This window comes from Abramis brama (genome assembly GCF_963993115.1).
Source record: "Abramis brama genome assembly, chromosome: 6".
In the NCBI taxonomy this organism is placed as follows: Eukaryota; Metazoa; Chordata; class Actinopteri; order Cypriniformes; family Leuciscidae; genus Abramis; species Abramis brama.
In genome coordinates, this window is record NC_139968.1 from 37,521,503 (window position 1) to 37,533,788 (window position 12,286).

The 12,286-nt window shown below is 34.1% G+C and overlaps 1 protein-coding gene and 1 long non-coding RNA gene across 3 annotated transcripts in view; one reads left to right on the forward strand and one right to left on the reverse strand.

Annotated features, from left to right (window-relative positions):
- Positions 1 to 12,286, reverse strand: part of LOC311084841 (uncharacterized protein) — a 334,198-nt gene that overhangs the window by 13,847 nt on the left and 308,065 nt on the right. The window lies entirely within an intron of this gene.
- Positions 5,157 to 11,736, forward strand: LOC311084889. 2 transcript variants are annotated; one of them, XR_014606651.1, is made up of 5 exons: positions 5,157 to 5,522; positions 5,780 to 5,968; positions 6,334 to 6,409; positions 8,513 to 8,578; positions 10,955 to 11,736. It is a non-coding gene; the product is annotated as an uncharacterized lncRNA (long non-coding RNA). The 2 variants fall into 2 exon arrangements; XR_014606650.1 differs by having other exon boundaries at positions 5,157 to 5,968.

Consider the following 12,286-nt stretch of genomic DNA (forward strand, 5'->3'; position numbering starts at 1 on the left):
GTAGACAAAATAGCCTAAAGCAAATAATAGGGTTGAATCTGGCTTCAACAACTGTGACCTATGGAACAGTGTTAAAGACATTGCCACTGTCTACATTAAATACGAAAATGCTGCAATTATGTTAAAAAAAAAAAATCTATAAAAAAAAAACACTTACCAATCGCGAATAACGGGAAAAGAACAAGTTTAAGTACACTCTTCATCTTGAGAGTCGCGTGAATAGCCTATAGATGATCCGTAGAGTTATTAAAGTCCTCGTCAGAGATCCGTTTCTGAGCCGCGCACTGAAACTGAGGTCAAGCCAGCACCACCCTGAAATGCACTGTCAATCCAGCCGTCACTATTATTTCACGGTTCGCGCATACACTAGCTAGTACGGTAAGACCGTCAGACCGTTGACCGCAGAACAATTGATCATTCCTTGTTTGTTTTATTGTTACAGTCACAACAACAATGTTGCACGGTGCACCATGTCGAAGAATCGCACTCGGTTACTAACGTAACCTCGGTTCCCTGAGAGAAAAGGGAATGTATTGCACAACTCATTTTCTCGAGAATATTGAAGCCTTTATTTTATAACGCATGATTCATTTAAAAACTTTCCTCCCATAAAGTTTGCGTCTGAAAGGGAAACTCCTTCAAATGTAGGCTATACAGTTTTTAACGCCAAAAGGTTTGCAATGACGCAGGCTGTTAGTAAATTTGGCCCTATGTGTTTTACACACAATTCTTTTGTTAAACGTATTTATTTAGACGCAATTATAAACAGAAATGTTTTTGAGCTGGAACTTCATGAATAAAACTTAAGGAATTTAACTCTGATAATAACAAAGCACTTTTTTTACTTGTGAAGGATCTAAGGAAGGATTTTTTTCAAGAGAGTGTCTGTGTTGTTTTAATTTCTTGGATTTTAACATTTTATAGGCAATATAGCCTATATATTATATATATATATATATATATATATATATATATATATATATATATATATATATATATATATATATATAAATATATATATTTGCCTCGCTCTTTGCAATGCATGCTGTTGTTGTTCAATCTAATGATTGTGGGGTTTTGAGGGATATTTTCTTAATTTAAATGTTTGTAACATCGGGATGATGTTTTGAGCAGTAATTGTCCATTGTTTTACTTTATCACTGGAGTTATAATAATAAGTGTCAGATGAATATTAATGAATGCAGTTACTATTTATACCATCAGAAAAAGACTTCGGGCCTCAGAGGGTGGAATGATCTTTCAAGTTTATAATGTCTATAATGTTACTGAACATTTGGAAATTAGTTCTGAATGTTAAAATCCCATTTATTTTCTCCATAAAGAAACTTGTTATTTGTAATGATTCTGTATAAAACTAACACAGATCTATCAGTAACAAAATGTATTTAATTGACAAATTCCACATGAAGAACTACAATATCCATAATCCTGAAGAAAAATCAGTCAGAGAATCATGGGTTCATTGTCTCATATGTGGCCTTTGCCCTCAGTCTTGATTTTCTTGAATCTGGTAACATACAAGAATATCTACACGCTTATTTAAAAAGTAGCAGGTTGACAAGTTAGAATCGGAATCCAAGGAGTAGTCAAACAGGCAATAGTCAGATATAGGAGAAAACCAGAAGTAGTTACATTCAACAAACACTCACAGTTTCACTAAACACTATCTCTCTGGCATGACACTTCAATCACAGTTTCACTAAACACTATCTCTCTGGCACGACACTCTTACTCAATTAAATAATGGCGAAACGAACAAAGCTGAAGAGAAGCACAATGAAAAGGTACGAATGCAAAGCATAAAGCACAAAGTCAACAAGGCTCAAAGGCAACCATTTTGTGTCAGGGGCGGTCCTTATATCCAGGTCAGGTGCATAGCAGGTTCAATCACAGTCTTCCACAGGTTAACAGAGGTAACACCCATCTGAAACACAAACTTGTCGAGAGAGAGAGAGAGAGAGAGAGAGAGAGAGAGAGAGAGAGAGAGAGAGAGAGAGAGAGAGAGAGAGAGAGAGAGAATTTTTGAATTTGACAATCCTTTTATTACAAAAATATCATGACAATAAAAAACATTCACAAAAACAAATCACTTATATTTCAATCTGATAAAAAAATCTTGCGTCAACACTTCTGAGATAACCAGTTCATTATCAACCACTGAACAGCACATTATCACAGCACCACTCAATTTCAAAAATATTCATTGTAGCCTACTCATTAGTAAAAATTAAACTCAATTAAGATAAATGCCTAATTTTCAATGCACTTAAAGTGTATGTTACGGCAATACATATTTGAAATTACTACTATTTTACAGAACACATTTATGGAACAATTGCATTACATGTAAATACAACAACAATAGTAGGACAAAATCGCAACAACAAGCCCTTTTTTCAATACAGAAAGTAACTGTAGTGTGTTTTGTCTGTAAAGACTTATTACATTTATTTACACACAAAAAAAAATGTATTAAGTACCTGCCACTCGAACACCACAACACAGCATCATTTAATATAACAAGACAGAAATGTAGAAGAAATATAAATTCCACACATATAACAGTATGGTTACATTGTTTGCAGTATTTTTAAATAACGAGTGGTTCTTTTATTTGTATTGTGTGGTCTATGTGTACTGTGTTGTAACGCTCACAAGAACATTAAATAGTGTTTTGTTACCGTGTCAAAAACATGTGATTCCTTACTTTCATCCTTAGATATATGTTTTAATTCGGTCTAAAATTTTGACAAAAACTACACAACATTTGGCACCAAGTACATGTCTGACAGGACTTGTGTATTACTGTAGTGTATTCCTGCCCAGACACATAGGCATTTTCAAAAAGGTGAAAGCATAAGAAGGATAAACTTCCTAAAGTTTTGTCAGTCATTTTTTCTTATGTTTATGAAGGCTGATCTCTTCGTATTGAATTGTGCCTGACGTCCTACAGTTTACAGACACACCTCTAATAATAACACATTGTCAAATTACATTTAGGACACTAAAGGAGTCAACAGATTTGCAACACGTTGCAAGGAAATTATTTCCAATGCTCCACTGGACAAGAATGGAGAACACAATGTGTACTTCTGCAGAGGCCTTATCAATCACCTCAGCAAGTATCTTCTTCCATATGCTGGATTGTGGACCGGGATGATGATAGGTTTGCCATAATTAAACAACATGTCGCTTTTCGGATAGAAAAATCTGGGTTTGTTTTCTGAAAATTAAACACGTCTTCTTTTCTTTTTGTACAAAGGTGACCTTGGATGACATAGGACGGGACCTCATTATGAGCAGAGCACTAGTAGGAGATATAAAGTCCTGAGAAAGCTCACAAGACAAGTTATTATAATACATTCACAACATGACCTTTGTCTCAGTAGTGTTATTGTGTTTAAATGATAAATTATGTTACGAATTCACTTGTTTTTTATTCCTTGCTCAGAACATAACAGAGGACAACAAAACACAGGGAATAATGGAAAAGAGCCAGTAGTATTTTAAAACACATTTGTTTCACTTCTGGCCGGCCCACTGGGCTTGATGAATTTGTGGGCCGCTATCAGACTAGTCACACCGCTCTCCTGAAGGAGTATGAAGACTCCGAAAGAGTTTTCAAAAGAAAGGTTTGAATAATAAATGTGTCATTGAAGATATGATGGGTAACAGTTTTTAAGGAAAAGTATATATACATATACAAGTACAAGTATATATACAAGTATATATATATATATATATATATATATATATATATATATATATATATATATATATATATTTTTTTTTTTTTTGATCAGATTACATTTTAAGCAGTCAAACAGTATATGTTCATGCTACAAACTTACAATTTCCTCCACCTACAGTATGTGGCAAGTTGTCACATTTCAGTTCAATTCATTCGGGGTAAATAAGGAAAAAAAGTATACATGAAACAAAACACATAATTGTAGACGTGTGAAATTAAAAAAATAAATACTCTTAACCCCAAGTGATTTTGAGAAAACTGAGAAAGTCAAAAAGCATTAGGTTGTGGCCCGCTCTCCCCTCTCATAGTAATATCTGTGAATAAAAGTGAGAGCACATCTTCTGACTGATTTACTGATGTGCTATTAATCTACTAATTTCTACCAGAACACACACACACACACACACATTTGATTTCTTTATTTGAATTCGCCAATCAAATTTCTTACAGAAAGGATTCAAATATCACAGCTGATATGGAGCAGAATTTTGCCAGCTGTTTAGACTTTCCTTTTGGTAGCCCTGCCAGTCTTAGTCCACTAACAGTCAATTTGTGAACATGTCCCAGGCTGCCAAATATTAATGCCACAAACTTACATGCATAGCCTAGGTCACTGATCTTTGCAAGGAGGGGTTTGGTATTTAGTCATTTTTTCAAAAAAGGCTGTTCATATACAGATCATAAACACAAACTAGCACCTCCTTTCTATCTGTATCCACAAGCACAATGTCAGAGGTGTTAGGGATGGTACAAAACACATCATCAGAGCTGTTGAACCAGTCTGAACACACACACACACACAATGTTTGTAACTTACCAATCAGAAGACAAAAGCACAGCCAGGAAAAAACATGTTTTTCTTCCAACAGCTCTGGGGTTTGAATTAGTTGTGATCTGAAGTAAAGTCATCTAGAGAAAAGAATCTAGATCTACTTCTGTCTTTGTGTTTCCACTAAGCAACTTCCCAATAGTGATCCTTTTTTTTTTTTTTATGAGCTTTGCCTTTGTGTTAATGAGTCTGATGTCACTCTGGCTGAGTGTAGTGTTAGCAGGACTCGAAAATTAAGATTAAAATGAACAGACTTTATTAACAGAAAGATAACTACACCAAACTTAACACAAACGTTAATGAGAACCGACAGGAGCACTGAAACAAGGGAACTTGTATATAGGCTCCTGACAAACAATGAGAAGTAATAAGACCACAGCTGAACAGAATAAATAATAATAATTTGATTTTGAATTTGATAATGGGATTTTATGAGTAAAATAAAGCCTGTGGTAAACATAACTTGACCATACTTTAAAGTTTTGTTCTACAACACAAATTACACATATCCATAGTGAAAAATGTTGTATGTTCATTTGTTTTTCATAAGTATCTACACTCTCAGAAAAAAAGGTACACGGTGGTACAAATAATGTTCCTCAAAGAACAGTTTTGTACCTTTTCAATAATAGTACCTTTAATGGTACAGGAAAGACCACTGATGATACTGTTTGGTACCTGTTAAGGTACAATTGAAATGAAGGTACATAATTGTTCTCACATCAAGGGTACAGTTATGGACCAAATTACTGTTTCATTCATGATTGGTTGCTGTGTTGAGTATTTTGCATAGCAACAAGACACTGATTGGTCGAAATCGCTTCAGCCACGGAAATTTCCGAACTGACAGCGGGAAGCAGCTACACGGCTGCAGTGCGGTCGAGATTATTTTATCAAACTTGAAGAAGACGAAATTTAAAGGTGAGTTCTTATAATTTATGTATATATTTAGTTCACAAGTCTAAAATATAAATGTTTCAGCCACTTAACGTTATTTTAGCGAGTTGCTTTGCTCCAAATGCTTTTTAGCCATTTGACTTGTAAGTTATAACGTTACACTTTTAAATTTTTTTAATGCAATTATTGACTATTATTAAGTCATCACGTGTACAATATATGGCGTTTGTTCTCCATTATCCACCATAACGTTAACTGTTAAATGTTAACTTTGCTATTAGGCGACATGAAACTGATTGCCCAAGGTTGCTGCAGCCGTTACTGCATTTTCAAATAGACCGGAGAGCGGGAACTTCGGGAAGCAGATTACGAGCACGGAGCACCACCACAAGCCATGGCCTCCGCCCTCGTCAGAAGTACTTTAGTGGCTGGACTCGAATTATAAGACGAAGAGAAGAGGAAATTCAAAGGTGGGTTTTATGTTTATGTTTAACCAAATAAAATGTATAAAACGTTACAGCTACTCAACATGATAATAGCGAGTGTAACGTTAAATAGCTTATTTGTACGAATCCAGTCAGTGATAGCCGTCTGCATAATTTTTAAAGCAATTGAGTTTCTGTGTCGTAAGTTCACATTTAAAACATTATTGTTGTAAATGAATGCTCAACCAGAGGTGCCATGCTGGTGTAGCCTACTTTACATTAGACCACAATGCGGTTTTGGAACAACGTGATTGAGCGCCAACGAACAGTGCGCAGATAAAATAGTTGATCACTCGTTCTGTTTTTGAATGCGATGTCATATACTCAGCTAATGTGTCTTTGATTTTTAGATCATGATGGGGTAAACTGCATGGTAAACTGTCAGTGCTGGTCATCTGAAAGTCTTCCTGCGTCCTCAGCTGTGAGGCAAGTATCAGTACAATGTGTTATTTGAGTTTCTTAATCTTATGATATTCTTTTTTCTGATGAGGTTGAATATTTCTAAGACAAAATGTTTGCCATAATGACAGAGTGATGTCAATCTTGATAAAGCACAGTAACTGCACTTCAAATGAACTCTGAAAGATTTCGGTCACTTAACTGAAAGTATATTCACCTAAAACTCTGACACTCACAAAGTATGGTAACGTTAGCATACCGGTACCAAATGTCAATATGAAATGTAATGTGTAAAATGGCAATGTATTTCTGTATTTATATTTACATTTTCTATATGATATGTGCAACATCTGGAGCAAAAAAATATTCAAAATCAATAATATAATAATTTGCATTACTACACTAGCTTTAACATAAAATTAAAACATACATTGAATTTTTTTTAAGTTCAAAAATAGAAAATGAAATGTATTACAGAAATTAGATGTTTAAAATGTTCAAGCAAATATTATAGCAAAACTATAATTTAGGTTATTTTTCCTAGTTGCTTTTACACTCAAAGTTAAGGCACTTGATGCAAAGATCATCTTGGAATCCTTTTTTTAAATCCAGATTGAATTTTGCCACGTTCATCGTGGGTATTTAATAAAAATGCAATCATAAGTGTCTTAACTGTGAGTGTAAATGCAATTAAGGAAAATAGCATTTAAATTATCATTTTGCTACAATTTTACGTTGAACATGTTAAAGGGTTAATTAGTTCACCCAAAAATGAAAATTCTTTCATCAATTACGAGCTTTCTGACCCCCCATAGACAGCTAAGCAACTACCACTTTGATGCTTTAAAAAGTTCCTAAAGTGATTGTAAAACTAATCCATATGAATTGAGTGTTTTAGTCTAAAATTTGTGCTGTATGATGAACAGGTTGAATTTAGGCTTTTATTCATCAATTCACATCAGATAATACGGTAAAAGGAAGCTCTAGCATGTTCCCTTGACATGCGAAAACAAATGAGGTTCATTCTCGTGTGTTGCGCAGCACGTTTGAGAAAGAGGTTTGTTCTCACGTGTCAAGCATGTTCGGTTGAGCTTCTGAAATCTGTTCATCATATAAAGCGATCATGTCTTATGAAAATTTGAACTACGGTAAACTGCTCGATTCAAAAGGATTGGTCTTACGATCTCTTTATGAACTTTTTGAAGCATCAAAGTTTTAGTTGCATGGACTGTCAATGGGGGGACAGAAAGCTCTCAGATTTCATTAAAAAGATCTTCATTTGTGTTCCAAAGATGAACGAAAGTCTTACAGGTTTGGAACAACATGAGAGTGAATAATTAATTAGGTGAATTGTAATTAAAGGTGAATTGTGCCTTTAAACATCTCTAATCATTTTGTAATATGTTTAAATTACCGGTATATGTTAAAACAAGTGTAGGAGATGGCTAATTTAATTATATTATTGAATTTGAATTGTCACTTTGCCCCAAACATTGCACATATGGTATGGAAAATGTAAATTTAAATAAGAACATTGCCATTTTATATATTACATTGCCATTTTGCATATTAAATTTCAAAATGTCTTTTGATACCTGAATGCTACCATAATAAAGAGATCGTAAAATAATTTGAATTGAGCAGTTTAGTCCAAGTTTTTCTGTAGAGATACAATCATTTTATATGATGAACAGATTTAATTTAGGCTTTTATTCACATAAAAATATACATCAATTCACACATCAGTTGCAGTAAACAGAAGCTCAATCATGTTTGCTAAACGTGCGAAAACCGATGATGTTCATTCTCATGTGTTTTGCAGCACGCTTGAGCTTCCGCAAGAACCACTGAGGTTTGTTCTCGCTTGTCAAAGCAAGTGCGGTTGAGCTTCTGTTTGTTCAATGTTTAAATGTGAATAAAATCCTAAATTTAATCTGTTTATTATACTAAGCGGTAGTCTCTTCAGACATTTTTTACCAAACTTCTCAATTCAAATGGATTAGTTTAACATTTTACTTTTCTGGGTATTTTATATGAAGCTTTAAGTGAATCATTTAAAACTTTGTGGGAAATGTAAAAATGCAGAAAGTTTTTTTGTGTGTGAAAATTGTTTTCTTATCTGCATTTCAGTTATTCCAGAAAATGGACCGAATGCATGCTGTGGTTGATTTAAGGTGTTTCCAGGATTTCTTAAAGGTATAGTTCAGTAATTTTTTTTAATTCTGTCACTAATTATACACCCTCATGTCATTCCGAACCTGTAAGACCATCGTTTATCTTCGGAACACAAATGAAGATATTTTTGATGAAATCCAAGAGCTTTCTGTTCCTCCATTGGTAGCCTACGCAACTAAAACATTCAAGCCCCAGAAAGGTAGTAAAGACACCATTAAACTAATCCAAGTGACTCCAGTGGTTTAACCTCAATTTTATGAAGCGATGTAAGTAGGGATGCTCATATTGACCGTTTAACCGTTAACCGAATGTAAAAATTTTGACCGATTAATACTATCAGTTAAACGGTTTAAAACGTTTTTTTTTAATCTTCTTCTTTTTTAGTTTGCTGCATGGTTTAAAAATAAAATACTTTATAGCTTATATTTATTAACTCGCGGAGCGCGTCGACACCTTTTTTACAGTCTATGGTCGACACGCGCAACCACACACGTCTCGAGACGTTACCTGTGTATTCCCGTCCGATGGGACATCCATCCCATCGGAGAGGGTGTTTTCTGCCGCGGGTCTAACTGTCAACAGGCTGCGCTCCAGACTGACCCCACATCACGTTGATGTTGCTTTTTTTAAATAAAAAAAAAAAAAAAAAAAAAAAAATGCCGTTTTTTTCTAAAGCTTTGTTCAAACGGATTCAGTGTTTTCTTTTTGTCATCTTAATTTGTTAATTATTTAAGTTTAAAAAATATATTTAGTGTAGGCCTATTTTGTTTTTTATTTGTATTATTTTATTCTGTTTTTCTCTCACTGTCAGAAATGCTGCAGGTGCGTGAAAATTTAAACTGAATCCAGGTTCTGTTGTTGATCTGTTCTGTATGCTGCTGTTTGCACTTTACACGTTAAAATAAACCCTTTGATAAAAACTTTTTTTTAAAGGGTCACAGATACTCGTCCATTTTATTTGTATTTAATGCAATTGACCCTTCGCAAAGACCCGCCCCCCTTAGTTACTGTCGCTATGTCCGACAAGCTACGCTGCTCTCACGTACACCATGTTCTCACGCAGTGAAAAATACATCGCGGAGCAGAGAGGAGACTGACAACATGCTGACAGACAGGACAGACCAGGTTACTTTTCGGTTACTTCTGATATTAAACATATTAAACAAAGTCTCACCTTTCAAATTTGGTCATTTTTTAAAATAAATTTAAACGATACAAGGCTACATACCGTTTTGTAGCTCTTAAATGTGTCTGACAGATCGCTGTAGAGCATCCGTTAAAGCTGCTCGTGAACCGATCATCTCTTCCATCTATAGCATCAAATAAGTTATGAATGAACATAAGAAGGAATGTTGTTTTAAACCGCGGAAAGGGGTCAGTACATTCCGTTTTTCAAGTTCAAATCCTCCCATGTTAATCTGCTAGCTAACGTTATCTCTCCTGACTGCTTTGTCGGACAAAATGGCGTATTATGATTGGTGAGATCGGCTGTCAATTCAATATTATAATCTTATCAGTTAACGGTTAATAATCGATTAACGAGCGGCGGTTGTCGGTCGGGAAAATTAATCGAAATGAGCATCCCTAGATGTAAGCTTTGTTTTGCCAAAAAAAAAAAAGAAGCATAATTTACCTCTATATTTACAAAATAATATTATCTAAAGCACATTCATGGAACAACACCCGGTCTTGAGTCAACACAATTCGCATGCGTCGTAGTGCTCCCCCTAATAAATAAAGTGTTAAATTGTGTTTTTTTGCTAAAACAAAGCACCTGCATCGCTTCATAAAATTGGTTAAACCACTGGAGTCACATGGATTACTTCAATGATGTCTTTCCTATCGTTCTGGGCCTTGAATGTGTTAGTTGCATTGCTCCCAATGGAAGGACAGAAAGCTCTCAGAATTTCATTAAAAATATCTTCATTTGTGTTCCGAAGATGAACAAAGGTCTTACAGGTGTGAAATGACATGAGGGTGAGTAATTAACAAAATAATTTTCAGGTTGAGGTTTTTGAGGTTGTTAATTTGAGGTTGGCTAAGCTGAAATCCGTTATAGAAGCACATTACATGGATGCCAAACGAGATGTTGAAGGATGTGTAGTTCACCCAAAAAATGAAACAGTCAATGGGGCCCCATTGACTTCCATAGTATGAAAAATATTCTATGGAAGTTAATGGGGCCCCATCAACTGTTTAATTTTCGATTCTCAAAATATCTTTTTTGTTCAAGTTAACAGATTTGGAAAAACTTGAGGGCGAGTAAATAACAGAATTTTCAGTTCTAGGTGAACTATCCCTTTAAGTCTAGAAGTGAAATTTGAGCTTGTCATTGGAAGTATAAATTTAATAAATTTACATCTGTCTTTACTAATATTGATTCTTCATTATGTTCAGGAAGAACCGGCTATCTCAACTCACTGTGCAGATCTTGGGAATGTCTTGACTGGACGTGTCTTCAGTGAGAGGAGAATCTTCAGCAGTGTAAAAATGGAGGGATCTGAAATTGCCGAGCAGTTCGGGTTGGATGATGGTGTTTTAAAAAGTTAAATAAATGCAAGGGTATTGTGTGAAAAGTGGGGGGAAAAAAACAAGTCTAGCTTTGTTGTAGATAATAAAATATATTTTATGTACTGTAACATTTTTGCATTTTAAATTCTTTCAAATCTTTTTAAAGAAGTGATATTCTGTTAATTTTGCTAAGTCTTTATTGTATTGTGAAATCTTTGATGTATTTACACAAAGATATACTTTACTGTAAGTTGGAATGAAAGTATTCAAATGTTCATATGAATTTGATATGTATTTACAGAAATTATTAAATTGATGCCTTTTTGATTCAGTTGTTGAATGTGCTTGTTATTCAATAGAAAAATAGCCTTTCTCGTAGGAACAAATTTGACACAGTTAAGGTACAAAGGGGCTTGTCACTGGGGCGGTACCTTAAGAGATCAAATTTGTACCTTTGATAAAAGGTACAATATTGTACCAACAAGTTTTTAAAAACAAAAGGTACATTTTGGTTTGCCCATGGTACAAATCATGTCCTTTAAGGTACAAACTGGAATGGAACAAATTTGTTCCTCTATATTAAGGTACAATTTTGTACCAGTAAAAGGTACCGCCCCAGTGACAAGGGTTTGTACCTTCTTTGGTACAAAATTGTACCTTTTTTTCTGAGAGTGTAAGACAGTTAAATGTGTAAGAAAGTGTGTGCATTAACATTAACATTGTCTACTACTGATTTCCAATAGCAGAAAAAAATATAGCTATCATTAAACACCATAAAAGCCATTTCAATTTAATTATTGATATGTTCTGACTGTTGTCTCACCTTATGAAGATTTAAAACTGCATCATCACTCTGAAAATTAATGAAATAATGTCCACAACCAATATATATATATATATATATATATATATATATATATATATATATATATATATATATATATATATATATATATATATATATATTGTCAAATAACAGATGACAGAATAAAAGATTATTAGGCCGCTGATATATATATAAATATCTTTTATTCTGTCATCTGTTATTTGACCATGTGTCACCATGATACACAATGATGATCACTGATACAAATGGATGATCCATTTTGATGCACAGCAACAATTATTCAATATTATTTAGAGGTCATAAAGATTCATAAACTTGTTCTTAATGGGAATTTAATTAGGGGCACTTCCGACTACTTGATCAAACATTTT